This window comes from Prionailurus viverrinus, chromosome B1 (genome assembly GCF_022837055.1).
Source record: "Prionailurus viverrinus isolate Anna chromosome B1, UM_Priviv_1.0, whole genome shotgun sequence".
Lineage (NCBI taxonomy): Eukaryota > Metazoa > Chordata > Mammalia > Carnivora > Felidae > Prionailurus > Prionailurus viverrinus.
Genome location: NC_062564.1, coordinates 172,587,484 through 172,613,734, shown reverse-complemented (window position 1 = coordinate 172,613,734; position 26,251 = coordinate 172,587,484). Strand labels below are relative to the sequence as shown.

The following is a 26,251-nucleotide window of genomic DNA, read 5'->3' as shown; positions in this document are numbered from 1 at the left end:
TGCAGACGTCCTTACACCCAGCAGGCTTCCCTTATTTATACACCGGCTTGGTCCTTTGGCCAGAGTGGTAAGTGTGCCCCCATATCACATTCTACCCTTCTTCTGTAGCAATGTTTTAGCTGGACTCATGGGTGCCCATCTAGGACTACATTTCCCAGTCTCCCTTGCAGCTTGCAGCTAGTGTGCTCATGTTGCTAAGTTCTGGCCAATGGTACAAAAGCAGAATTGATGTTTGGAACTTCCAGACTTTTTATTTTATTTTATTTTATTTTATTTTATTTTATTTTTAACGTTTTTATTTACTTTTGAGACAGAGAGAGAGCATGAACGGGGGAGGGTCAGAGAGAGAGAGGGAGACACAAAATCTGAAACAGGCTCCAGGCTCTGAGCTCAGCACAGAGCCCGACGCGGGGCTGCAACTCACGAACCACAAGATCATGACCTGAGCTGAAGTCGGACGCTCAACCGACTGAGCCACCCAGGCGCCCCCCAGACTTCTTTTACAAAAAAGCAAGGTGCCCTCCCTTCTTTCTTTCCTTCTTCTTGCCACAGCTGGAATGCGGATGTGATGGTGGGAGCCAGAGCAGCCATCTGACACCACAAGATGGAAGCCATATATATTGAGAACAGCAAAGCAAAAAGATAGGAGGACACCGGGGGTCCAACACCAAAGCACACGTACCAGCTCTGAAAAGCTTGTGCTCAGACTGTTACACCAGAAAAATAAAATTCCACTTTCGTGTCCCTTTTACACAGCAGCCTTAACTGTATCTTAACTAATACATACCCATTTGCAATTGAGTCTGGCCTCAGACTTAATTGGAACTGAGGTGTAAAGGAAAAGAAAATTAGTGATTTTGCAATTTTTTCCTCCTAAAAGGAACCTGTGTGAGCAGTATCAAAACAAATTGCACTGAGAGCTGAGATGAGGCATAATCCTCTCTAGCGTAAAAGCAGTACGGAAAACCCGTCCCTGTCTTAACAGGCTCTGTTTGCAGGTGGTTCCATTTTCCGGTCATGAACTGGTTTGTGCAAATGGCTCCTTCGGGGCCACTGTTTCCCCCACAGCTACATGTCGCGGGTTCACAGGCTACTGTGCCACATTCTCACTTCTTTTTCATCTCCAGCTTGTCTTTGAAGGCCACACTTGAGCAGTCAGCCCTCCCACCTTTTCTGGGCAGTGCCCTGTGAGCAGAAGAGAAGTAGAAACTTCTCGTTTGGTACTGTTCTGGCTCCCAAGGGGCCATCAGAGGTTTCCCAGGGCTAAGCGTGAAACCATTGAGGATTTTCACAGTTGCAAACTGAGCAGAGCCTGCTGCACTATGTGAAGGTAAAGGGCCAGTTATGGAAATTGATCTATGACCAAAAAAAGATGTCACTACCTCCCCAGAGGCAGGTGCCAAAAATGAATGTTACTGTGTTCCCTAGAATGATGAATGAAAACATTGAATGAAACCTGAGTAATAATTGTGCTAGACTATTTAGTGTAACCTGTGACAAAGAATCCATTAAACCGGGACTATTTGGGGGAATACAAGAAAAAAACGTGCTGTTTAATGTGCCATAATTGTGGGGCACCTGGGTGGCGCAGTCAGTTAAGCGTCCGACTTCAGCCAGGTCACGATCTCGCGGTCTGTGAGTTCGAGCCCCGCGTCGGGCTCTGGGCTGATGGCTCAGAGCCTGGAGCCTGTTTCTGATTCTGTGTCTCCCTCTCTCTCTGCCCCTCCCCCTTTCATGCTCTGTCTCTCTCTGTCCCAAAAAATAAATAAACGTTGAAAAAAAATAAAAATAAAATAAAAATAAAAATAATGTGCCATAATCGTGACGTACATTTTCTCGTTCCACCGTCTCAAAATTCCTCCGAGGTAGTATTATAGCTGCTGGTTTCTTGAAGCAGGTATGTTAAGTAACTGCACAAAGATCACACAGCTAGGAGGTAAAAAGCCAGGATTTTGACATCCTGGTGATCTACGTTCATTCCATATCATGCAGCCTCATGGATGCTCGAAGACTGGCCTAATCAGAAGGAGGAGGCAAGTGAGAACACAGACAAAACTGCCAGGGATGGAAGTATCTGGGTGAGGAGGATGCAGAAAATGGATGCAGGAAAGCAAGAAAAGGAAGTGGAAGAGAGAGATGTTGAGAAGACTATATACCGGCATCGGATCATCCTAAAGCCCCACAGCTTACAGAAGAAATCAAGATGAGCACAACTCCCTGGTCCGTGAGGGAGAAGGGGTCATGGAAGAGGCAGTTGGCAGATGTGTATCGGGAGGGCTGAGCCGGCAGCAAGGTGAGATAAATCTGAAAAATAAATTTTACTACGCTTTTTACCTTGCTGATTGGTTGGTATGCTATGGAGTGGAGAAGAAATTATAACTTAATAGTTAGCCAGACTGGAGTTAATGTTTCTGCTTATTTGTATATGTGTGCTTTCCCCCTTCCTGGCAGATCTTTTGTTCTGCCCCATGTACCCAGGTGATTCTTTAGATAGTTGGCCTCTATGTCCATTCATACCGCAAGATCAAAAGGGAAGATGATTCCCAAAGCACTGTTCTGGGACACTGAATGTCACCAAACCTCACACAAAATTATACCAACTTTTCTTTTCTTTCTATTATCACTTAACTTCTGCCTCCTCAGAGAGGCAGTTCATCTTTATTTTCATTTAGAGGTAAAATATTTTCTAACAGCATCAATGAAACCACATTCAAAGTCGATGACGACCCGCTTTTCATTTTTTAATTTTTTTTTATTATTTTCCTTCCGGCTTTTTTAGACAGACGACAAATGTGAGTTCTGTTTGGCACAAAGTGACTATTCACAAATCTTTTTATGTATTTCTTTCTCCTTCAGCCATTGACAAGTGCCTGACAGCTCCAAACTCCCTCAACATCGAACCAATTAGACAGATGAAACCCTCAGAAACAGGGAGGTTGTTTGAGATGTAGACGGTTACATATTTGTGGTGGGGGCGGGGGACAGGCTAGGGTCCCGATATCTACAGTTAGGCTGTGATAAGAATGATGTTCTCTCCCCTTGGTCAGCCAAGCTTTTTCTACAGAATGAGTGTCCTCTCCAGAGGAGAAGGAAGACAAAAAGATGTAATGAGGTACTAGGGAAAAACAGTTCTCCCCGGCTGTGGCCATGGCCTGGTTTGGAGAAAGTGAAACTAATTTGGGCAAAGTCATGTCCTGTTTGTCCTGTCCGTTCTGTCTGTGAGGCCCTGGGGCAGAGGCAAAAGGTCACGCATATTGGACTAGAATATTAAGGAAAGAGGAAACAAGGTCTAACGTGAGACTGTGGGGTCCGGGATATTTCCAAATTTAACAATTTTTTTTTCTGCTTTAGGAATTGCTCTTTCAACTCACCTTTTCTTCCTTCCTTCCTTCCTCTTTCTTTCTTCCTTCCTTCCTTTCTCCCTTTCTTTCTTTCCTTCGTTCTTTCTTTCTTTCTGTGAAGTTTCCGAGAAGAAAAGGCAATATTTGCTCTAAGTGCTACAATTTACTTCAAGCTAACTGGGTTCTGAACATGAAAGCCCTTTTTACTTTCACAGCAATTTAAAATACTAACAGTGATAATGGAGTGTTTTCATACTAACTGGTAGGGTCCCCACTTAAAGCTACATAACCCTTTGAGACCCGAATTTCTCCTCTCTTATCAGAGACACTCGGGGCCTTGCCCAAGGTCACACAGCTGGTAAGTGGCAGAGTCTAGGGATTTGTCTTCCGCCACACCTGTCACCACAATTCTCCGGTGTGAGTAGCCACTTTAGATAATTCTCAGGTACGAGCCGCTTTGGGCTCAATGTGACAAGGACACGCTCTGCAGCCTCCCACAGGGGTGTTGTGAGACCCTTCCACAGACTTGAGTTCTTCTTCCCGACCAGTGCGGCCAGAGCTACAAACAGCTGAATTTCTTTATCATCATTTTAGAAATGATAAAAAAAAAAAAAAAAAAAAAAATTCCAAAAGACATTTTATTCCTCATGAAGAATTGGCAGTCTTTATTTATGAGGGATGCGTTCTGGAATGTTCTGCCTTGGTGAGTGAGAAGGAGACTTTCGTAGAACTGAAAGCAAAGAAGAAATGGGGATAAGTCAAGGAGAGCTGAAAGGAGGATTTCAAGTGAGATTGGGACTCTTCACTCTTATTCCTCCTCGTCTTCAGCTTAGGAGGTCTCTGCCTCCCTGCTCCTGGGAGAAAACAAGGGCTACAGCCTTTTAAGTCAAACAGAACTTGGCTCAAATCCTAGCTCTGGTGAGAACTGTTGAGGAAGCTATTTAATCTCACAGAGCCTCATGTCTTCATCTGTAAAATGGTGATAATATTATTACCCTCTTTGTTGGGTAAATGGGGGGGGGGGGGGATTGACGAAATTATGCAGTGTTTCTCCAAGCATACCACTGGTGGTAACAAGAGGGTTTTCTGGTGATACGGTCGTATTTTAATGTAATATTTATGACACAACAAACCCATTATTTCACAGGTCTTATTGCTTAGTGCAAGGCTAAGTAAAAAAAAAAAAAAAAAAGCAAACCAGTGTAAAGCCTATTTTAATAAAATGTTGAATGTGCGATGTAGAGCTGGCAAAAAGGGGCAGAGGGCGGGAACGATTGTCAGGGAGCCCTGAACTGATGCTTATGAAAGCTGCTGGCTCAGCCTCCTCTGCTTAGGGACGCGACTCCTTTCCCACTCCTCCTGGTAAGGGGCGGGGGAGGGGGGGGCGCAATTCTGGACAAAGAAGCAGAAAGACCCAGGGTGGATGGGCCAGCTGCGTTCCCTTGGGGACCTGGAGCGAACTGCGCTGTGTGGAGCCCCTGGAATTTCACCACCCGCTGCTGCCCTCTGGTGGTCATGTGCTGTCGCAGCATCCCAAGGAAGTTAAAGTTAGACCCACAGCGATTTAGCACCCAGCACCTGTGCACCTCCCTTTCTGACACCCTTTCACCTCTTCGCTGTCCTGCACACCCACCCCATCAGTCCCACATGGTCTACCCTCCACAAAGAGTCACTTCCTCAAGCCTAGACACCACAACACCTGTTCCCCAAACTCCTTACAAATCAGTAGGGGATGTTCTGATTCTCAGATGTGAACAGTTGAGCTTAGCTTTCCCAGGGAACTCTTGTTTTAAAGGAGAAACTGGTTTAAAAACCAAATGAAGTCAAATCAGCAGAAAGCGGCTATATTTTATGATGGGACCTTTCCTTGGCTCCCACCTTTCTCTGTGAAATAGATGCTTCTAAGTAGGCACTAGGTCCAAAAGACAAAAGACCAGGACTCAGACATGAGTACATTGTAAGGCACACTAGGAAGTGTAACTTTTTTTTTTCCTGAGCAGCCTTGTGCCCTGCTAACTTTGGCATTGTATTACTGAAGAATGGGAGAATGGATTCTGGACACAATTAGAATCTCCTCCACAAGAATATTGCTGGGGTTGTGAGAAATACTCAGACTCAAGTAGGATTGGATCCAACAACTAAAGTCAGCCTCGTCTGTATTTCTTCTGCCATTGTGAAATGCCCCTGGAGTAAGGGTTAGTACTTTAGACCTGCAGCCCAGGATATTGATGTTCTAGTTTTGGCTCCACTGCAGGCCAATGTCATGGCCTTGAGAGAGAAGTCTAATGTTCCAGGCCTCAGTTTCTCTGAAATAGGTTAGCTAATTTGATCTCCAGGGTCCCTTCCTGCTCTAACATTATGACTTCTTATAGCCGTACCTTGGCATCTATAATCAAGCAGTTAAATAGAAAATGAACATACCGTTTTTCCTACTAAATGCTATGGATAAGCAAGAATAGATAACCAATTGCTAGCCCTAGCTGTCCTTTTAGCCTTGTCATCCTTCAGCAGGACTCCTTCATGCAGGAATTGGTTGGAAATGCAGTTGTGGACCAGGAGATGCACTTTATTTTCCCATGGCACTTTGGAAGCCGAAGGGCTAAAGCAACAGACAAGGAAGCTTGTGGTTGTAAAGTCTCTTTATATCCGGTGGTAGTGGCTGCAATTGCTTGTCTCAAACTGCTGGGAGAGGAAACATCTGTAGCCAATTGATAAAGAGGGTATCTGCTGTGCGCACTCTAATCTTGAGGAAATGGGGATCCCAAAGTCACCTGGATTAGCCACAGACCAGAAAGGAGCCCTTTTAGAGTTCCTTTCAGTTGCTGAGGCACACGATGTTTGAAAACCCCCTCCCACTCCGTCCCAGAGGTAGAAACGCATAAGTCACCATTGCTCGACTTCCTTAGAAATAGCCAATGAACGCTAGCATCTGGGCCTTAATAAGTGGCTAATCTGTAAACACAAACACTGCCTTGTCTGCTTCTTGGAGCCACATAGTGAACGGTTTGCTGGTTAATCACCAGAGCTATGAGATATTACCCGTCTAGCTCTATGTCACAGAGTGGATGAGCTGCATGGTGGCAGGAAGAGGACACAATTGGACATCCAACCAGGGAAGGAGGCAGTGGTCCACATGCCTATGAGGCCCCCAGCCCAGGGTGAGCATTGCTCCTGACTTGAGAAAGGCTTCCCAGAGACTGGCAGAGGCAGGGAATGAGAACGGGCACTCCCAGGTGTAGCATCTGGGGTAACATCTTTTTTTGCCAGGACGACTCCTTGGGGTCAGGAAGACCATGCCTGGAATCAAAGAAGAAGGGATCTAGAAAGTTCTAGAGCCAGGCAGGGTAGCTCTGCAATTCCAGTACAAAGAATCTGGCTTCAGCTAAATGACAGCGATTTCTTTCCTGGAGCTGGCCAACATTTGAACTCTGTCTACCTGACTGGTGGCTTAGATCCTTTATGTCACTCCCACTGTGGTGTGAGTCCTTCAAACACCTCTTTCTTGAATGCCACATAAGTGATATTGATAACTGATATTTATTGAGTTCTCACTTGGTAGTTACTGGCCTAGGTACTAGGTAGCGTCCTAACATGTATTTTCTTATTTAACCTCACAACTACTATTATACCCACTTTATAGGTAAGCTGACTGAAGCACAGAGAGTTTAAGTAACTTTCTCAAGGCCACACAGCCAATTCCCAGCATAGCCAAGACTCTAGCCCAATGCCATCTGGCTCTGGAGTCCATGCTTCTAACCATGCTGCTTCTCTATTCAACAAATATTTATTAAGCACCTACTATGTACAGGTACTGTGCTTGCTGCTACATATAATCCTGGGGTGGACACCTAGTTTTCCTGCTCTGACCTGGACCAGGGCAGAGGCACAACTTGGACACCAGCGGAGTAGATCCAGAGCCTTGATTAGAGACATTTTTATTTTGGACAGAGTGGAGGGCACAGGGTAGGTCTGCATCAGTGCTGGTTGTTTATGCTGTGATCTGTTCTGATGGGCGTCCATGCCCTACTGGTTGTAATTACTTTGAATATCGCCCTTGCCCACACAAAGTTAAAAAAAAAAAATGAGCTTGAATGCTTGAGTTGGTCATGAGAGCACAGCTCCTGCAGTCCTCACTATTCCCTATTACCTTCTTATTTGCCTCTTCACTCATTTTGGCTACTATCTTCCATCTGAGTTCATAACTCCTACCCCATCCCTTTTGCATCCCAAGTCAGGCCCTGCATTGGCTCCCTAGTTCCCTGAAGGCTAGGTGGAAAGACTCCGAGTGGGCCTGGGGAAGACATTTAGAGCTGGGGGAGGTGAGATAAGATGGGCAGGGAGTCAATCCTGATTGTGTTGAAGTGATATTTAACGTTGTGAAATGCTATCAATACGTCATGGGGTACAGTGCCTATTGGTGAGTTTGTCCGCTCCTTGGTATAATAAGGAAAACAAGAAGTCAGAGGGCAGGGGAGACACAAGGGCAAAACACAAAGTGTATGAACAAGGAATAGTCATTGAGGGAATGAGATGCTGCCTGTCTGCCCAGAGCCCTTCGATCGGCCTGGGGGTCCTTTTCCTCCTTCTAGTCTAGCTCACTTGCTACTTCCTTTGAAACTCCCATAAAGCTTACATCTTCCTTCTTAGAGCACATCTATTTACTATATTTTATTTTAACAACAGCCAACACCTACTGAGAGCTTCCTGTGCACCAAACACTGGTTTGAGTACTTTACTACTGACTCACTCAGTTATTACAGCGGTGCTACAAGCCAGACATATCATAATGGTGCTCAGTGTACCGATGGGGCAGACTGAAGTGCAGCCATGTTAGGTAACTTGCCAAAGTCAGACAGCTGTGAGCGGGAGAAAGGGGTTTCACTGCAGCCACTGGGGCTAGGAGTCTGTGCTCTCAGCCACTGTGCCACACTGCCTCTCTTGGCTTCGTCTGTTCGGACATCAGTCTGTTGGACTGGCCTGTGTGCTTCCGGAGCTTGGTCTTACTTGAGTCCCCATGTCCAGTGCATAGTACCTGCCCCTCTGGAGGGTTCAGTAATTAAGCCAGCACGTACATAAGCACCATGTTATCTTTAACAGAGACATTTTCGTTCAGAGATTTTCAGGGTGAATCTTTCTTCATATCTTAGGACTATCTTGGGCAGCATGCTGTTTCTTTGAGGGAGAGCTCCAAAACCAGGGCTAGAAATGGGCTCTTCATTTGGAGAGGTTGCACGGCTAGAGCTTAGAGCATCTACAGATTTCCCCCTCTATCTGAAAGTACAGTGTTCCTATGAAACCTTTCATAAGCCAAAATAGCGTAAAGCAAAGAAGCAATTACCACTTATTTATATGGAGAAGTTCTGAGTGTTCCCCAGACTCAAAAAATAACCTTTCATAGGCTTTTCTGATGCCTTCGGGACACTTCTCGCTAACAAATACACAGATGTTCGTGACACAGTTCAAAGCTATGGTGGCTTGATGCTGAGATGCTGAGTGTGGTTCCTGGGGAAGGAGCTCAGACGGGGCCCCCCTCTCATTGCTGCGCTGCCTCTGTAACGGCTTGCTGTCACCCAAACACTGAATGCTATTTTTGCTTTTCACCTTTCTCACAAAAGCAAAGCCTCTCTCGGGTTTCTTTCCGTTAGTGAAAACAGGTACTAACGTGGGTCTTTTGCAAAAGCCGAGTGGCATAATGTGAACTTTCGAAAAGTGGATACCTGTATGTGATCTCATTTTAAAAGAGGTGCATAAGGGGTGCCTGGGTGGCTCAGCCTGTTAAGTGTCCGACTTCGGCTCAGGCCATGATCTCATGGTTCATGAGTTTGAGCCCCACGTAGGGCTCTGTGCTGACAGAACCCTCTGCCCCTCCCCCACTTGCACTCTACCCCTCTCTCTCTCAAAAATAAGTAAACATTAAAAAAAAAAAACTGCATAGGGACCATTGTGAGGCAGCTTCCAATGGGTAAGTTGGGGATGGTTTGAACATCAAAAGAATTAAAGACAACCATGGGTTATAAAGTATTGAAAAATTGCAATCCACTCATCCATACTAGGAAAGAGATAAGGGGGAAGAAAGGGCTCTTGCTTCCAGTAGAAAGCTGTGTGCTGGCTAAAACTGTGCAGGATGTGCTGGAGATTGAAAGTTACCAGTTACAATCCTCCACTAAGAGATTGGCCCAGGCAAGAATCATCAATGGTTGCTAAATCTAAATGGAAGTTTTGATGAGGAAGAGGATACTTGGGTGGTCTTAAAGTGCCACTCAAAGATTCCTTATTGCAAGGGAAAAAATAGTAACTGCACCGTGAAGAAGTCAGATCACACCTCGACTGTGTGATTAAAATTTATGCCTCCAGTAAGGGGCAGATGGACTTTGTCTGCTTCCAGATGTGATGCCCTGAGAAGGACACAGCATCTCCATAATGTTGGGGTCAGGAATATATAACCTGAGTTTAATGGTGAGGAAACATCAAAAGCCCCAAATGAAAAAATTCTTTTAAAAACAGGAGAGGAGGGGCGCCTGGGTGGCTCAGTCGGTTAAGCGGCCGACTTCGGCTCAGGTCATGATCTCGCAGTTTGTGGGTTCAGGCCCCACGTCGGGCTCTGGGCTCACAGCTCAGAGCCTGGAACCTGTTTCGGATTCTGTATCTCCCTCTCTCTCTCTGCCCTTCCCCTGCTCACGCTCTGTCTGTGTCTCAAAAATAAATAAACATTAAAAAAATTAAAAAAAATAAAAACAGGAGAGGAAACTAGTAGTCTTCAAAAATATCAGTGTCATAAAAGACAAAGAAAGACTAGGTAAAATGTGTCAACTTAAAGGAGACTAATGAGTCCCAGCAATCAAATACTCTAACTGACCCTGATCTCAGGCCAGATCCTGTTCTAAAAGAAAATAAAGTATCATACAGAACATCAGTGAGTCCATTAATAAACTAGGGAGAAAGATAGTAGGTTAGATATAATTACTTTACCAATGTTGTATTTACTAATGTTGGTAACTGTACTATGTTATACAAGACAATATACTCAAAATACACACTAAAGTGTTTAGGAGTAAATGGCCTACGATATACCCCCTTTAGATGGGTAGATAGATAGATGGACAGACAGATAATCAGATGAGCAAAATAGGAACTATAGAGGAATATGGGATAAGGGAATAGTATTCTTTGCTTTTCTGTAAGCTTGACATTAAAAACACATTTGTTTATTTATTTAAACTTTATTTACTTTGAGAAAGAGAGAGAGCAAACAGAGGAGGGGCAGAGAGAGAAAGAGAGAGAGAGAATGCCAAATAGGCTCCATGCTGTCGGTGCAAAGCCCAATACGGGGCTCGAAGTCACCAACTGTGAGATCATGACCTGAGCTGAAATCTAGAGTCAGATGCATAATCAACTGAGCCACCCAGGTGCTCCCCAAAAAGAAAAAAGTTAAAAAAAAATTTTTTTTCAACGTTTTTTATTTATTTTTGGGACAGACAGAGACAGAGCATGAACGGGGGAGGGGCAGAGAGAGAGGGAGACACAGAATCGGAAACAGGCTCCAGGCTCCGAGCCATCAGCCCAGAGCCCGACGCGGGGCTCGAACTCACGGACCGCGAGATCGTGACCTGGCTGAAGTCGGACGCTTAACCGACTGCGCCACCCAGGCGCCCCAGAAAAAAGTTTTAAAAGGCAAATACATGCTACTGTGATGCAGAGATTGTGGAGGGGAAAGGTCAGAAGCAGGGCAAATGGTTAGGGTGTCATTGCAATAACTGTAGGTAAGAGGAGACAGTGGGTTAGGCCAGAACAGTAAGCGGAGAAGGGGCAGGAAGTGCCCAGGTTCTGGATATGCCCTGAAGGTACAGCTAATGGATTTGCTAATGCATTCATTCCTTGTGGAGCTGAGAGAAGGAAAGAAAACCCGAGGAGAGACTTGAGGATTCTGGCCTGACCAGCTGGGGGGAACGGAGTTGTGAATAACTGAGATGTGGAAGATGAGGGAAAGAGCAGGTTTGAAATGGAAGATCATGAGTCTGGTTTTGGACACGTGCCTGGTTAAGTGGATTTATGGAATATATGATCTAACTTTAGGTAAGCTAAAGCTTATAAAATGGATAACTAGCCTTAAAAGATTCTTCCAAGGTAGCCATGAATCAAAGATAAACTTAATAATGTGAGCACAAAGTGAATTTTCAAAACAAGTTTGCATTTTTGGTGGGTAGGACTCTCAGTGGGGCCAGCAATGACAACCCTTAAAATCAACTGGTGGGGGGGGTGGGCTAAATGGGTGATCGGGTGATGGGCATTAAAGAGGGCACTTGTTGGGATGAGCACTGGGTGTTATATATGTGACAAATTACTGAGTTCTACTCCTGAGCCAAGACTACACTGTATGTTGACTAACTTGAGAAAAAAAGAAAAAAGAAAAGAAGAAAAAATATTTAATCATCAAAAAAAAAAAAAAAAGCAACTGTTGATTATAAGCTGAACTTAGAATCAGACCCCAGAATAACTGTAATACAAGGTGTTAAGCCAATATTTTTAAATATTTTAAATATAACAAAGCAATCACATTGCTCTTATCAAAAACAATAAAATGCTTTTATTATACATTTTAATATTATTTATTATTAGGTGAATTAATGTCTATTTCATCTTTAATTCAACCCATTAAAATGTCTATTTTTAGTGTATGTTCTATCATGTAAATAATATATTCATAAGTAGTACATGTATATAACATAAATAAATATACATAAATGGCTGGGGGGTACATGCTCAAAAATTCAACATGTGTGGAGATGAGAAAAGTTTGGAGATGCAAAAACAATAAAAGCAAAAATAAACAGGTGGGACTACATCAAACTAAAAGCCCCTGCACAGTAAAGGAAACCATTAAATAAATTAAAAGTCAACTACGGAATGGGAGAAAATACTTGCAAGCCACAAATCTGATAAAGGTTAATATCTAAAATGTAAAAGTAACTCAAACAGCAAAAACAAAATAACCCAGTTAAAAAATGGGCCAAGAATCTGAATAGACATTTTTTCCAAGGAAGACATACAAATGGCCCATGGGTCCATGAGAAGGTGCTTGCCATCACTAGAAATGCAAATAAAAACCACACAGAGATATCCCTTCATACCTGTTGGGAGAGTTATCATAAAAAAGACAAGAGACAATAGATGTTGGTGAGGATGTGGAGAAAGTGGAACCCTCTTACACTGTTGGTGGGAATGCAAACTGGTGCAGCCACTGGGAAAACATTATGGAGGCTCCTCAAGAAATTAAAAATAGAATTACCATATGATCCAGCAATCCCACTTCTGAGTTTTTATCCAGAGGAAATACAGTCATTATCTTGAAGAGATATCAGTATTCCCATGGTCATTGCAGTATGTTGTTCCTATAGTCAAGTTGTGGAAACAACCTAAGTGTCTGTTGATGGATGAGTGAGAAAGAAAATGTGATATATATATATATATATATATATATATATATATATATAATATTTAGACATACACAATGTAAGGATAATACATATTATATATTAATTGAATGCATTCTATAAAATAATTGAATATTATTCAGCTTTAAGAAATAAAGAAATCCTGCCATTTGTAGATTGACATGGATGAATGTGGAAGGCATTATGCTAAATAAAATAAGCCGGACAGAGAAAGGCAAATACTGTATGGTATCACTTACACAGAGAATCTAAAAAGAAAAAAATAAATTAAGAATGTCGAACTCATAGAAACAGAGGTAGAATGGAGGTTCCGTGGGGCTGGGGGGAGGATTAGTAAAAGGGTACAAATTTTTGGTTTGAAAACAACAACCAAAGAACAAAATTTTAAAAAAGGAAAAATTTGGAGACCTCTATAACCTACAGTGCGAATTCCAGGGGTAAAGCTGTTACCTATGCTACTGTCTGTTCCCTCTTCCAGCAAAGGTACAGTGTGATTGGAGTAGTGTCATATCAGACCCACTGCCCGGTACCCAGCTCAGTGAAAATATATCGAGTGCAGTAACAAGTTCTGTCCACAGCATGCGAGTGACGGCATGCCATCTAATAGAATAGCGTGCAACTTCTAAAAAGAAGAGACCAATTTGGATTGATGAAGAAAGACGCCCAAGATGTAATAAATGAAAAAAAGCGTGGTAGAACAGTGTGGTGTCAAATAAACAAGCATATATATGTGCCTTTATATTTATAGAAGACTTCTGGTAGCAGTGGGCAGTGGTTACCTCTAGGAAGTGGTACTATTTAGAAGAACCCTCTTTTACTTTGAATTTCAATTTACTTATTTAAAAAACATTTTTTATTTTAGAAAGAGAGAGAGCACGAGCTGGGGAGAGGGGCAGAGGGAGAGAGAGAGAGAGAGAGAGAGAGAGAGAGAGAGAATCCCAAGCAGCTTCCGTGTTGTCAGCGTGGAGCCCGATGCAGGATTTGATCCCACAATCCTAGGATCATGACATGAGCCAAAATCAAAAGTCGGATGTTTAACCGACTGAGCCACCCAGGCACCCCTCAATTTACTCTTTAATATAGTTTAAATTTAAAAATATATTGTAAACATGCATTAGTCCAATTTTTAAGAGTTTCTAAAAATTTCAGGCTTTTGAAATTCCTTTTATGATTTTATTATTATGAGATACATACTGTTTTGTACTAAGATGACCATGACAACACTGATCAAAATGGCGTAAGATTGAAAAAATAAAAGGTGTAAGATTGGCAATAATCTAAATGTCGAGCATTAAGGGAATGGTTAAGTAAATAATGGAAAATTGACTGTAATATAATGTGGTATTAAAAAAAAATCAATATTCTGAGAATTTCAGCCAGATGGGAAATGCTGACAATATACTAAGTGAGAAAAGCAAGATCTATGTAAATTCAGTGTTAATATCGACAATATTAAAAATACATAGAAAAAAAAGCCTGGAAGAAAATATCCCCAAATGATAACAGTGGTTGCCTCTGACAGTGAGATTATGGGGGATTTTTCTCTTTCTGGACCTGTGTATTTTCATCTTCCTTTCCATTTTTGTGCAACGAGAGTGCATTATTTTGTAATGTGAAAGAAAAAGAAAGTAAAATACTGAGAAAACCATTACATGCATTCCTGGCATGAGTCAGGAGCTGAATTTTCATGTTTAAATTAGTTTCAGAAACACAGGAGTGGTTTCTAGGCAACCTGCTTGGGAAATCATGCTCCTTTCCTTTGTTGCTGTAGTGTGTGTGAGGGTCTCAGAGAAAATGTAGGAGATGAATCTTTGTGAAAGCAGACTCCTGCTAAGGAAAAACAACTTTTGCCACTCCGTTTTGGTCACGGAGACTTGAGTTATCGTGACCCCAGAGACACATAGGGACCCGAGTTTTGTGCGGTTTTTGTGTCAGGGGGTTGTGTGTGTGTGAGTGGGTATGTGTTTTGGCAAACGAGTGATTGATTTTAATGACGATTGCCATAGGTAGGTACAATAGCTATTCAAGTCTCTGCCTGTGGTGTGAGAAATGGGTAGGGGGTGGGGGGCGGGGCGGGGCCAGGAGGCATAAGAACCCAGACCAATAACCCCGGGTTGATGGCTTTCCTGAGAATTCAGGGCTGCGAATTCAGACAGTGAGTGGCAAGGTTTTACAAGACGGATTGCAGCTCAAGATGTGAAAAGATTGCCTCATCATCATGTGAACCATTTACTATCATTATAGACAATCCTGCTGAGCCAAAGGGCTTTAATCAGGAGGAAACACTGAAAAATGGAATCGGAGCTAAGAAACCCTTGGCCTAGTCTGATGGCTTGTGGAGGATGGGATGAGTTAAGAATGCTTTTTAGCCTCAAGGGAGCCATGTTCTTTACTAAGAGTTAGCAGAAGGGTCAGAAGGTATTGTTTTCAGCTCACAGTGTATGTTTTGTAGACCCTGACTACATTTTTCATCAAGAATGACACGCATTCTGCTTGATAAATGGGGTCTGAGCTTAGATTCTTGCTCCTAGGCCCCCTAGTGGTTGTCTTTTGCAATTAAATAAATTAAGTGAGTAGGTAAATAACCATTTGGACAATGATAGCATTTGTCTAAGGGTTATGCCTTTGACTTTGGCAACTCCCAGACTTTGTCAAAGCACAAGAGGGGCAGTTGCAAATCAGGATCTCTGCCTCAGGGAGGAAAGACCCATTTCCTAATAGAAGGTGGGACAGGAGGGCAGGAATCTTCCAAAGTGGATGGTAATGAGCTTATTCTGTCTCCGCACTTTTTCTTTTTTTTCTGTCTCCACACTTCTGAACCCACATCCTGCATTCCACTTAGTAATAGTCCACTGGGTCTGCTCACCCCTCCTTTAGGGTGACAGACACCTGGAGGCTAAAGGAAGAGGGGGACTAATATTTACTGACCTCCTTCTCGCATGGTAGCTCTTGAGGACAAAACACTTCTCTTTTCATGTTTGTTTGCAGGGCTTAGCACATGTGTTTGTGCTAAATGTTTGCAGTCTTGAATGCTATATGGAGGCCATGAGAAAAGTGAGGTGCAGAGAGGTTAACAAATGTCTGAGATCTCTAGCGAATAAATGGCAAAACAGAAACTCAAACCCCAAGTTCAAAGAATCTACTCTTTTCTTTCTACCAGGATGTCCCCCAATCTCACCCCATGCCCTCTGGCTTGCTGGTCCAACCTGTCAGGTGAGAGCTATGCTGTCTCTGTGTCTTTTGAGCCATCACCCTGGGGGCCAATGGCTTCTCCCTTCTCTGAACTTCTCTTTGGTAGAGAGTGAGTCACCCCTTTGAGGCATATTCTTCTCGTATTTCTTGTTTAACTCTTGTTTATTTGTTTATGATTCAACTTTTCTTAGAAGTTTGTCTTTTTTCTCCATTAGCACCTTGAGGGAAGGGGCAATGTATTAATTTTTCCATAAACTCTCTGCCCAGCACCTAGTAAATATTTGCAATGAGACTAGATTAAGTAGCAGGGCTCTGGTCAGAACTTGCTCCCCGGGGGCCTTTTGTATTAGGAAAATAGCAAACAATTTTAATTTTTATCTAAAAATATTCCTTTTCATCAAAAATAATTAAGCGATGTTTCCCCCCTGCCAAGGGGCTTGCCACCTAAGGTGAGTTAAATACAGATCTTTCTCTAGGAGCTTAGAATCTTGAGCATATATGTAGCTTGACTGTTTACTGCACTGCACTGGGGTCAAAAATGGAACCTAAACTCACTTAGCTCCTTCCATTCTGACTGGAATCTGTTGGCTCCCAGGCCAAACACAGGGCACCCCTTCCAAAGCAGAGTTCTGCTCTGACAAGCCGGAACACTGATGGAGCTGGGAACAAATAGCTGGCTTCTCTACCAGGTACATTTATATCCGGGTTTCTTCTTCCTCTTAAGGCTGCCCTGCAGGGAGCCAGGTTGGCCCAGGTACAGGCAGAGTAAGGTTAGGACCCAAAGCACTCAGCTGCCACCATGCTTTCCCAGAGGACACCAGGCAGTGTCATTCCTCAGGGGAGGCTGACCAAGGCTGCCTGGGGAAGCCTGGAGTAGGAAGAGGTGAGCTGGCCGTCAGAAGACCTCTTGACAGACTCTTGTTCTTGCCACAACAATAGTGTATTTCATGAGCATTTATTGGGCCTCTTGTGTATGCCAGGCACTGGGGATAACAAGACAAATAGAGCCTTTGGGAGGTATTCAGTCTGGTTGGGGGAACAACCTTGTAAGCAATTAAACAGTAGGACAGGCATTATAATAGAAGCATGTCTGAGAAACCTCAAGAACATGGAGGAGGAAGCACAGAATTCTGCCCGGAGAGGCTAGAAATAAGCTTAATTGATTAGGCAACTCTCAGAATGAGTCTTCAAAGAGAAGCAATTGTTCAGTGGTTGGGCAAGGCAGGATGAGCACGCTAGACTGAAGGAATGACATATACGCAGCATGGTGGCAGGAAGGAGTGCTGCAAATCCTTCCTGGCACTAAAGCTATGGGGGGTGGGGGGAAGAGGCGGAGCTGAGAATATGGAGGACCTCATATGCTGTGTCTTAGGGTGGGGCTCTGCCCTATGGATGACAGGGGAACATGGAAGGATTTCGAATGGGGAGCAGGGAGTGTGTCATGGTCAGATGTCAAAAGGTCTACGTAATGACGATGTGAAGGAGGGACCAGAAGAAGAAGAGGCTGAAGTACAGGGACCAGTCCTGAGGTGATTTGCAATAGTCCAGGCCACACTCACTTGTCATGTGTCAGGGAAGATGAGAAGGGTGGTATGTCCTCAGGAGATGGGACCGATGAAGCCTGGTGACAGATGGGATGTGGTGGTTTGTGAAGGGAGTCTAGGCCAACTCGCAGTTTGGGCATGGAGAAATGGGAATGGTGGCTCCATGCACCAAAATCAGGAACGCGTGAGAGGGTAGGGGGAGGAGGTCAGGGCGACAGATGAGTTAAATTTTGGCCATGTCTAAAGTGTATGTGGGACACCTGAGCAGAGCTATCTAGTAACTGGTTGGTATGCGGGCATCTGAGCTCAGGGAAGATGCTGGTTTTTGATGGAGGAAGGCTGGATCAGGCAGGCTTCTCTCTCTGTAGACATTCAATAAACATTGTTTTGAATAGCTAATTAATGATTACAGGGCACTGGGAAAACAGAATGATGTTGCAATGTAAATGTGGATGCTCTCACAGTAATGGACTGATGGTTGCAGAAAAGCTCAAGCTAAATAACACTAATTTTTTCCTGCTATAAATAAACCTTCTTCTGCAGTCGGGGTTTCCAATTACACAGTGAAAAGAAATGCAGCAGTGGAAATGAGGAAGGGGGGCATATGGAAGGCATATCATGCCTGCAGCGTGAAAATGTTAGCAAGTTCCAGCCCAAACGGATAAGGTAGTAATTTGATCTGGTGGAAAAGAGATGAGAGTCTAATGCCCTCGGTCCAAGTACCGGTTTCTCAACTACCTAGTTAGGTGTCTGTAAAGCTCATCAATGTGCAGTAAATGTTTTCTACCTACCTTTAGAGACATAGTCATGTTTTAAGCTCTTTATGTGTGCTATTACTTCATTCAATCCTCAGAACAAACACATGGTGGGTCCTTTATTATGTTTCTTTGCAAATAAAAAACTGAACACAGAGGGTTTAGGTGACTTACTCAAGACCACCCAACTGAAAAATGGCAGTTCCAAGATTTGAACCCAGACAGTCTTGGGCCCAGAATCTGTTAAGAGGCAATTAACTTCTGTGCATTTCTGCCTCTCCATGTAAAAGAGTTAGGAAATTCCACTGTGCTGGGCTTTTGTGCCCAAAATCGGTGCACAGATTTTGTAAAGGGCAAGAAGCAGAATTTATATAAGTCCTAAATTATAGGTGCGTATTTGTATTATGCTCTCCCATAATTAGTCTTTCAAGGAAGTGGTATTTAAAGATTTGTCCCATATCTTCTTTTTGGGGAAAGCTCTGGGAGTTCCTAAAATTATGTGACTTTGTGTTTGAAGATGACAGCAGACTACCTGAGCAGCAGTATTGTTCAGCATTAGAGATAACGGTGTATGGAATTCAGCACAATAATAGTGGTCATGGGCTCATGAGTAAGAGAGACATTGCTTCCATCCCACATCTGCCACTTGGACATGTTGTTGAAAACTCTCCATGTCTGCTTCCTTGTCTGTACATGAGATAACACTAATAACTTAGTGGGGCTATAAGGGTTACAGGGGTACAGAGTTCACAGTCCAGGGTAAGAGAGTCACTGAGTGCGCTAAGCATAATACAAATAGGTGTATGAGAATTGGGGGAGGTGCAGTCTAGGAAAAAGGAAGAGCGGAAGGCTTGCTTTGGCAGGGAACTTGAGCACGTGATAGACTACAAGAAGGTCAGTGAGACCATCTCATAAACTTATTAAGCAACTAGCGTTTTTTTTTACATCTTCAAAGTCAGCATTTCTCTATCATGCACGTATAACTAATAAAGCAAAACTTATGATTTTAAGGAAATAATTTTCTCCAAACACTTAAGTGTTGATTGCAAGCCTAATTAAGTTCTTCTACCCATTCAACTAAAGTCACAACATGAACACATTGGATTTCCTTAAATGCATCAAATGTCTTAAAAACCGATAAAACACACACCAGTTTTGCAATGCTTACAGAAATTATTATGTAAAATTTATTTTTAAATTGCTAATATCGTGGATTTAAGGTTGCCTGTTCATCATCTCCATTGTTACCCATATCTTAATTCTTATTTTTATTTTATACTTTCCTCAGATTACAATTTTATACCAACTTATGGTTGCAATACCCATATAGATTACCCCCATCCTCCCCCTCCCCACCCCCCAAAATTTCAGACTAGTCAAAGTTGTGGATTCTCTGATCAAATGATTGATTCTTAGTGGGGATACCAGACCTAGCAATTCAAACCTGCACAATTGGTCTTTAGGTTGAACCTTTGAAAAAATAATCAAGTCTCATTTCTGATGTCACAGAAATTTTAAGTTCAAAGGGATTTTGAGTTTAGAAACCAGAAACATCTATTCCTTGAAGTTTTCACAATCTCTATTCCCCATCCCACAATTCAGCCATTATTATATATTGATTTGATCTGTCAGTATAACTAGCAACTTAGGTAAACTTTATCAGTACCTCATTATAATTATAGAGTCACCTAGAGCCTTGCTACTCACAGTGTGGTCCAGGTACCAACAGCCTCAGCATCGTGTGGGCTGAAGAATCTCAGGTTCACTTCAGATAAGCTGACTCAGAACCTGCATTTTCAACAAGACATCCATCCACCCTGTGATTTGACCGCACTTTAAAGGCAAGAAGCACCAGTATAAGGAATTCATCTCCCTGAGGGTGAGGGGTCAAGCCTGAAGTTGGCACTCCCTTTGCAGCACATTCAATTAATTTGTCATCTTGGAACCCAGTGTCTCTCCTTCTTTTCTTATAGTTTGAGACTGTATTTTTAACTGCCAAGATTTTCTGCTACACTGATCAAGAGTAGAGGGCCTGGGACTGAATCTGAGAAGTCCAGCACTGAAGAAGGGGGTAGATGAGGAGGAGTCGCCCGGAAAGCTAGGGGGGAACCAGGCGGGCTTCACTGTCATGGAAGCCCAGAGCAATGACCTTTCGAGGACATAATATTTGTCAGGTTCTCTTATCACACTGATAAGCATGTAGTGAGCACTCCCTAAATATTAGCCGTTGTTCCTGCTGTGGTTAGTAGTAGTAATTTAAAAATGAAGAATTTAACTTAAATTTAAAATTTGAGTAATTTAAAAATGAGGGGCGCCTGGGTGGCTCAGACCGTTGAGCATCTGACTCTTGATTTGGGCTCAGGTCATGATCTCAGGGTTGCGGCCCCGGGCTCCACGCAGGGCTCCACGCTGAGTGTGGAGCCTGCTTAAGATTCTCTCTGTCTCCCTATGCCTCTCTCTACCACTCGTGCTCTCTCTCTCTCTTTAAAACAGTGATGAAAAAATAAAATAAAAATGAAGAACAGATGCTGTCTTGGGCAAACTGCAAAACCTCAAAAGGAGCATCGTCACAGAGATTTACCACAAGAGCCATTTTCCCGGGCCTTGGGGGAAGAATCTACAGTCCCTTCCAGGGTGTTGAATGGAGAAGGGTTAATTTTCAGAATGACCTCAGAAAAAAATAAGGTCAGAGGAAATAGTCCATTGGCTTTTGGAGTATTTACATTTCCTTCCGAGGGCAGGATGAGGTGGCACGAGGGAGAGGGTGATAATGTGCGTAAACGTATTTTTTTATTTTTATTTTTTATTAAAAAAAAATTTTTTTTAACGTTTATTTATTTTTGAGACAGAGAGAGACAGAGCATGAACAGGGAGGGGCAGAGAGAGAGGGAGACACAGAATCGGAAACAGGCTCCAGGCTCCGAGCCATCAGCCCAGAGCCTGACGCGGGGCTCGAACTCCCGGACCGCGAGATCATGACCTGAGCCGAAGTCGGACGCTTAACCGACCGAGCCACCCAGGCGCCCCTAAACGTATTTTTAAAGAATACTACAACTTTTCTACCACTCTGTTTACTGACCTTTGACCATAGCACTCCATGCATTTGCTTTTTTTTTTTTTTTAACAGAAGCAAATGGTTTGGATGCTGTTTTCAAAATTCCCTGCCCTACAGGAGTGAGAGGTCTAGTCCTGGAAGCCTGGTGAAGAGTTGATTTCTCTGAGACCCTCCTGAAATATTGTTTTGGTCTCACAGAATTGTGCTGTTAGAAATTGATCCAGCTATGGGATGAGGAAAAAATAATGCAGGGACATCCTAGAAAGTATACTGATTAGGACAAACTGACTCTAATAATCTATTTCCTACCTTGAATATGTTAATAGATTGCATTATCACAAGCATTTAGCTATTAGCCTGCAATCCTGGACAGGTGGATGGGTCTCTGTAGATTTAATATTTGGAGCTGTTGCATCTCAGACCGTTTTGTGCCATCTCTTCAGAACGGGTTAAAAACCACAGATTTTATTTATGACGTTATCCTGAGCGTCTTGTGCGAGGGCCTGCGGGGAGTTTACAGAGACACCTGGTGGTTGGTAAGGTGAAGTACCCTGGCTTTGTTAGATAATAAAGGATTCGAATTGTATCTAAAATTTGGGTAATTTTTGTGGTTGAGAATTCCATTGTTTTTTTCCAAATAGTTTAGTAGGATTGCCATCACATATATTTAAAAATTAGACTTTGAATCATATAGATGATTTTTATAGGCTCCAGCCTCGCTTTCCTTAAAGAAACAATCAACCAAATGAATTGACCAGCACCATCAGCTGGGCTAAATCTAACCAAGGCCAGGACTAGGGTGAGGCAAGAGTGAATTTAAGGAGGCACCATTCAGTAATGAACATATATAGGTTTTTAATGCGATATTTTATTTATTTATTTCTTAAAGTTTATTTATTTTTGAGAGAGAGAGAGAGCACGAGAAGGGCAGAGAGAGAGTGAGAGAGAGAATCCCAAGCAGGCTCCACACTGTCACCACAGTGCCCGAGGTGGGGCTCAAACTCATGAACTGTGAGATCATGACCTGAGCCAAAGTCTGACATTTAACCAACTGAGCCACCCAGGAGGCCCTTAATGAAATATTTTGAAAAGTCAAAATTAATGCAAAAAGTCTTTATTAACAAAATGTCAAAATTGTAAATGTAGGATCAGTATTGCTGATTTTCTCTTTTATTTCGGGCTCCAATATGGCCAGAAAGACCCTGAGAAGAGTGAAGGTGTCTGTGGACTTATCCCTGACCTGGCTCATTTATGTCAATGGATGCAGGTCCACCCCTCCCCCAACCCATGGTTTCCCTTGTCCTTCCAGTGGCTCTCCAGGTCTCCTCCAATCCAGATCAAGAGTAAGGAGCCTCAGTCAATGGCAGTGCTTGGTGAGAAGAAGAAATGGAGAATAGAAAATTAAAAAGTGGCCCGGGTAAAAAATTGGGAATTCTGTCTTCCGGTTCTCCTGTTTGACTTATCAGGACCCTCTTTCCTCTACTTTCCTCCCAAGCATGCTTGTTAGAAACAGGGAACATTCATTCCCACTGAGCAGCGTTTTGCGTTTTGCTAGGTAGCACCAAGGGCAAGTGAGAATGGAGGTAGTGCTCTGGTGAGAAACCCCTTCTCAGGCCTTTTCTGTTAAAAAAATTTTTTTAATGTTTATTTTTATTTTTGAGAGACAGACTGCAAGCAGGGGAGGGGCACAGAGAGAGGGAGACACAGAGTTCACAGCAGGCTCCAGGCTCTGAGCTGTCAGCACAGAGCCCCACGCGGGGCTCGAACCCACGAACCATGACATCATGACCTGAGCCAAAGTTGGTCGCTTAACGACTGAGCCACCCAGGCGCCCCTAGATCTTTTCTGTTTTAATATGTCCCTTTAGTTCCCCTGGACCAGGACCAGGGTGGGTGGGGGGGGGAGGGTAAGCAAGGATCTGGGCCCAGGGTGACCTGCTGCTTCTCAGGGGGTGCGCACTTGTGTGAGATGTTGGTAGCCAGAAGCTCTCAAAATAGCCTGGGAGGGTGTGAGTTTACTGCACGGTGCCGTCTCTGCACTTCCGCTTCCCCTTCGTGAGGCCCGGCAACCGCAGAAGCAGCTCGCTATAGTTAACAGAAGTGACCCCTCCTGCCTCCTCCCTGCTCATCTCTCACCTAACCCTTGCACTTCATCAGAGAGATGGTCACTGGAAATCGCAGGAAAATATGGTGTAATTGTGACCACGTGAGCTGCTAAGAAAGGGGAAGTAAAGACAGTGGGGTGAGAACACACTGAGGCAGGAAGGGATCAGAAACTCAAGAACAAAGGGAAATTTCAGAAAGTCCCAAGAAGCAAGTGGCTTAACAAGGAGTCCAAAAGGGTCTTATAGATAGGGTCTCCTCACCACATGGTGAAGAAATCCCCAAAATAAGAGGAAGCCCAGGGGCACTCATCTTAAACAACTGTGTAAAGTTTTATGGCTTTCAAATATATTCCCTTAGGGGGTTTCAGGGAGAACAGTGCACCTTCTGACAATGCACCGACACCAGAGCCTGCCACGGTCTCCGGATCATTCACCTGGACACATCGGATACCCTGTCTCGTGTATCAGCTGTTCTCCTGACCCAGAAAATTGCATATCCCTTATCACCTGCTCATGTCTCTTCATGAACTTGGCTCTTCTGTTGGCAACATAATGGGTCTCTTTTTACCAGTGGAGGTTTTGCTGACTACCAGAGCCCCTGTGGTTCAGCAGGGGAGTGGCATTAATTTTTTTTTTTTTTTTTGAGTGGCATTAATTTTTATTGCGAGCCTGCTCTATGCCAAATACGTGCTTGGAGCTTTATCTGTTTTCTCTTTAATCCTCAAAATACCCTTTTAGGTAAATATTATAATTATCATTTTTAACAAATGAGAAAATTGAGACTCAAGGAAATTATGTGAGTTGCTCAAGCTCATTCAGGTAACTAGTAAGGGGTGGGGCCAGGACTTGAACCTGGGCCACAGAACTCCTCCTACATCTTTATGGGGTTTTGTTGTTGTTAGATTAAGTCAGCAGAGACAGGGGAGAGATGCCTTCACTCCCTCCTCTTGCATCCATGGCAGATTCTGCTAACTGATCTTGGCATATGTTTTCCTGAGCTGGGACAATGTATAAGGCACAGGATATATTTAGAGAAGTAGAAGTTATGATCTATGTTCTCAAGGACTTTTGCCTTGACCTAGGTTAAAATATTACATAATACCAGAATAGTAATGTAAGGCTGTAAATAACACCCTAGCCATAAGTGCTAAAAAGATTCTGGTAAGCTTATGAATCATAGGATCCACCATCCTTTGTCTGAGAGCTGGCCGTCTCCCAACTTTTTAATTCCCTGGATTTCTTTTCTCATTTTAGATATTACTCATTTATTCAATCAATCAATATCTCCTCTGAACCTGAGAGTAGAGCACGGAACAAGGCCATATCCCCACTCTCATGGAACTTAGTTTCTAGTAAGGAGACAGACAATAAACAAGCAAGCGCACACATGCACGCACGTACCTCAGCTGGTCATAAGTGCCATAAGAAAAGTAAAGCAGGAAAGATATATAGAGAGGGTTGGAGTGCTACTTTGGGGAGGGTCCTCAGGGAAGGGCTTTCTGATAAGGTGGCATTTGAGCTGAACCAAGAAGGAAGAGGGAGGGGGAGTTGGGAGGATAGGTCCAAGGATGCCCCAGGCAGAGGGAACCACCCTGAGCAGGGGTGGTGTGTTTATGGAAAAGCAAAGGAGACCATTATGGCTGTGGTGGAGGAAGCAAGGGGAACAGTGTTAGAGATGGAAAACCAGAGGTCTTGCAGTCACTAGCAAGGATTTTGGCTTTTACTATGGGTATATATATACCACATCTTCTTTATCCATTCATCAGCTGATGGATATTTTGGGCTCTTTCTATAATTTGGCTCTTGTTGATAATGCTTCTATAAACATTGGGATGCGTGTGTCCCTTTGAATCAGCATTTTTGTATCCTTTGGATAAATACCTAGTAGTGCAAGTGTTGGGTCATAGGGTAGTTCTATCTTTAACTTTCTGAGGAAACTCCGTATTGTTTTCCAGAGTGGATGCTCCAGTTTGCATTCCCCCCAACAGTTCAAGAAGGTTCCCCTTTCTCTGCATCCTCACCAACATCTGTTGTCTCCTGATTTTAGCCATTTTGACAGGTGTGAGGTGGTATCTCATTATGGTTTTGATTTGTATTTCTCTGATGATGAGTGATGCTGAACATTTTTTCATGTGTCTGTTAGCTATTTGTACGTCTTCTTTGGAGAAGTGTCTGTTCATGGCTTCTGCCCATTTCTGAAACGGGATTATTTATTTTTAGGGTGTTGGAGTTTGATAAGTTCTTCATAACTTTTGGATACTAGCCCTTTATCTGATATTTCACTTGCAAATATCTTCTCCTATTCCATAGGTTGCCTTTTAGTTTTGTTGAGTGTTTCCTTTGCTGTGCAGAAGCTTTTTATGTTGATGAGGTATCAATAGTTCATTTTTGCTTTTGTTTCCCTTGCCTCCAGAGATGTGTCTGGTGTCTTTCTAAGAAGAAGAGACTAGGACACAGATACACTCAGAGGAAAGGCCATGTGAGGACACAGGGAGAAGGTGGTCATCTACAAGCCAAAGAGAGAGGCCTCAGAAGAAGCCAACCCTGTCGGCACCCTGATCTTGGACTTCCAGCCTCTAGAACTGTGAGAAAATAAATTTCTGTTGTTTCAACAACCCAGTCTGTGGTATTTTGTTATGGCAGCCCTAGCATACTAATATGTGGGAGACAGGAGTCAGAGATGATGCCCTGGGGTGGAGTCTCTTTTCCGTTGTGGTTACGAAAGTTTGGGAGTTGGGTATTTTCTTCATAATGCTCAGAAGCACCAAGAGAAGTTGTCCTGCTTGCTTTTGCTATGAAGAGTTTCCA

General features: G+C 43.3%; 1 long non-coding RNA gene across 1 annotated transcript; it reads left to right on the top strand.

Moving 5' to 3' along the window:
- Positions 1–1,258: 1,258 nt before the first annotated feature.
- LOC125164684 (uncharacterized) lies at positions 1,259–26,022 on the top strand. The gene is made up of 3 exons (XR_007151855.1): positions 1,259–1,330; positions 1,993–2,293; positions 25,857–26,022. It is a non-coding gene; the product is annotated as an uncharacterized LOC125164684 (long non-coding RNA).
- Positions 26,023–26,251: the final 229 nt, after the last annotated feature.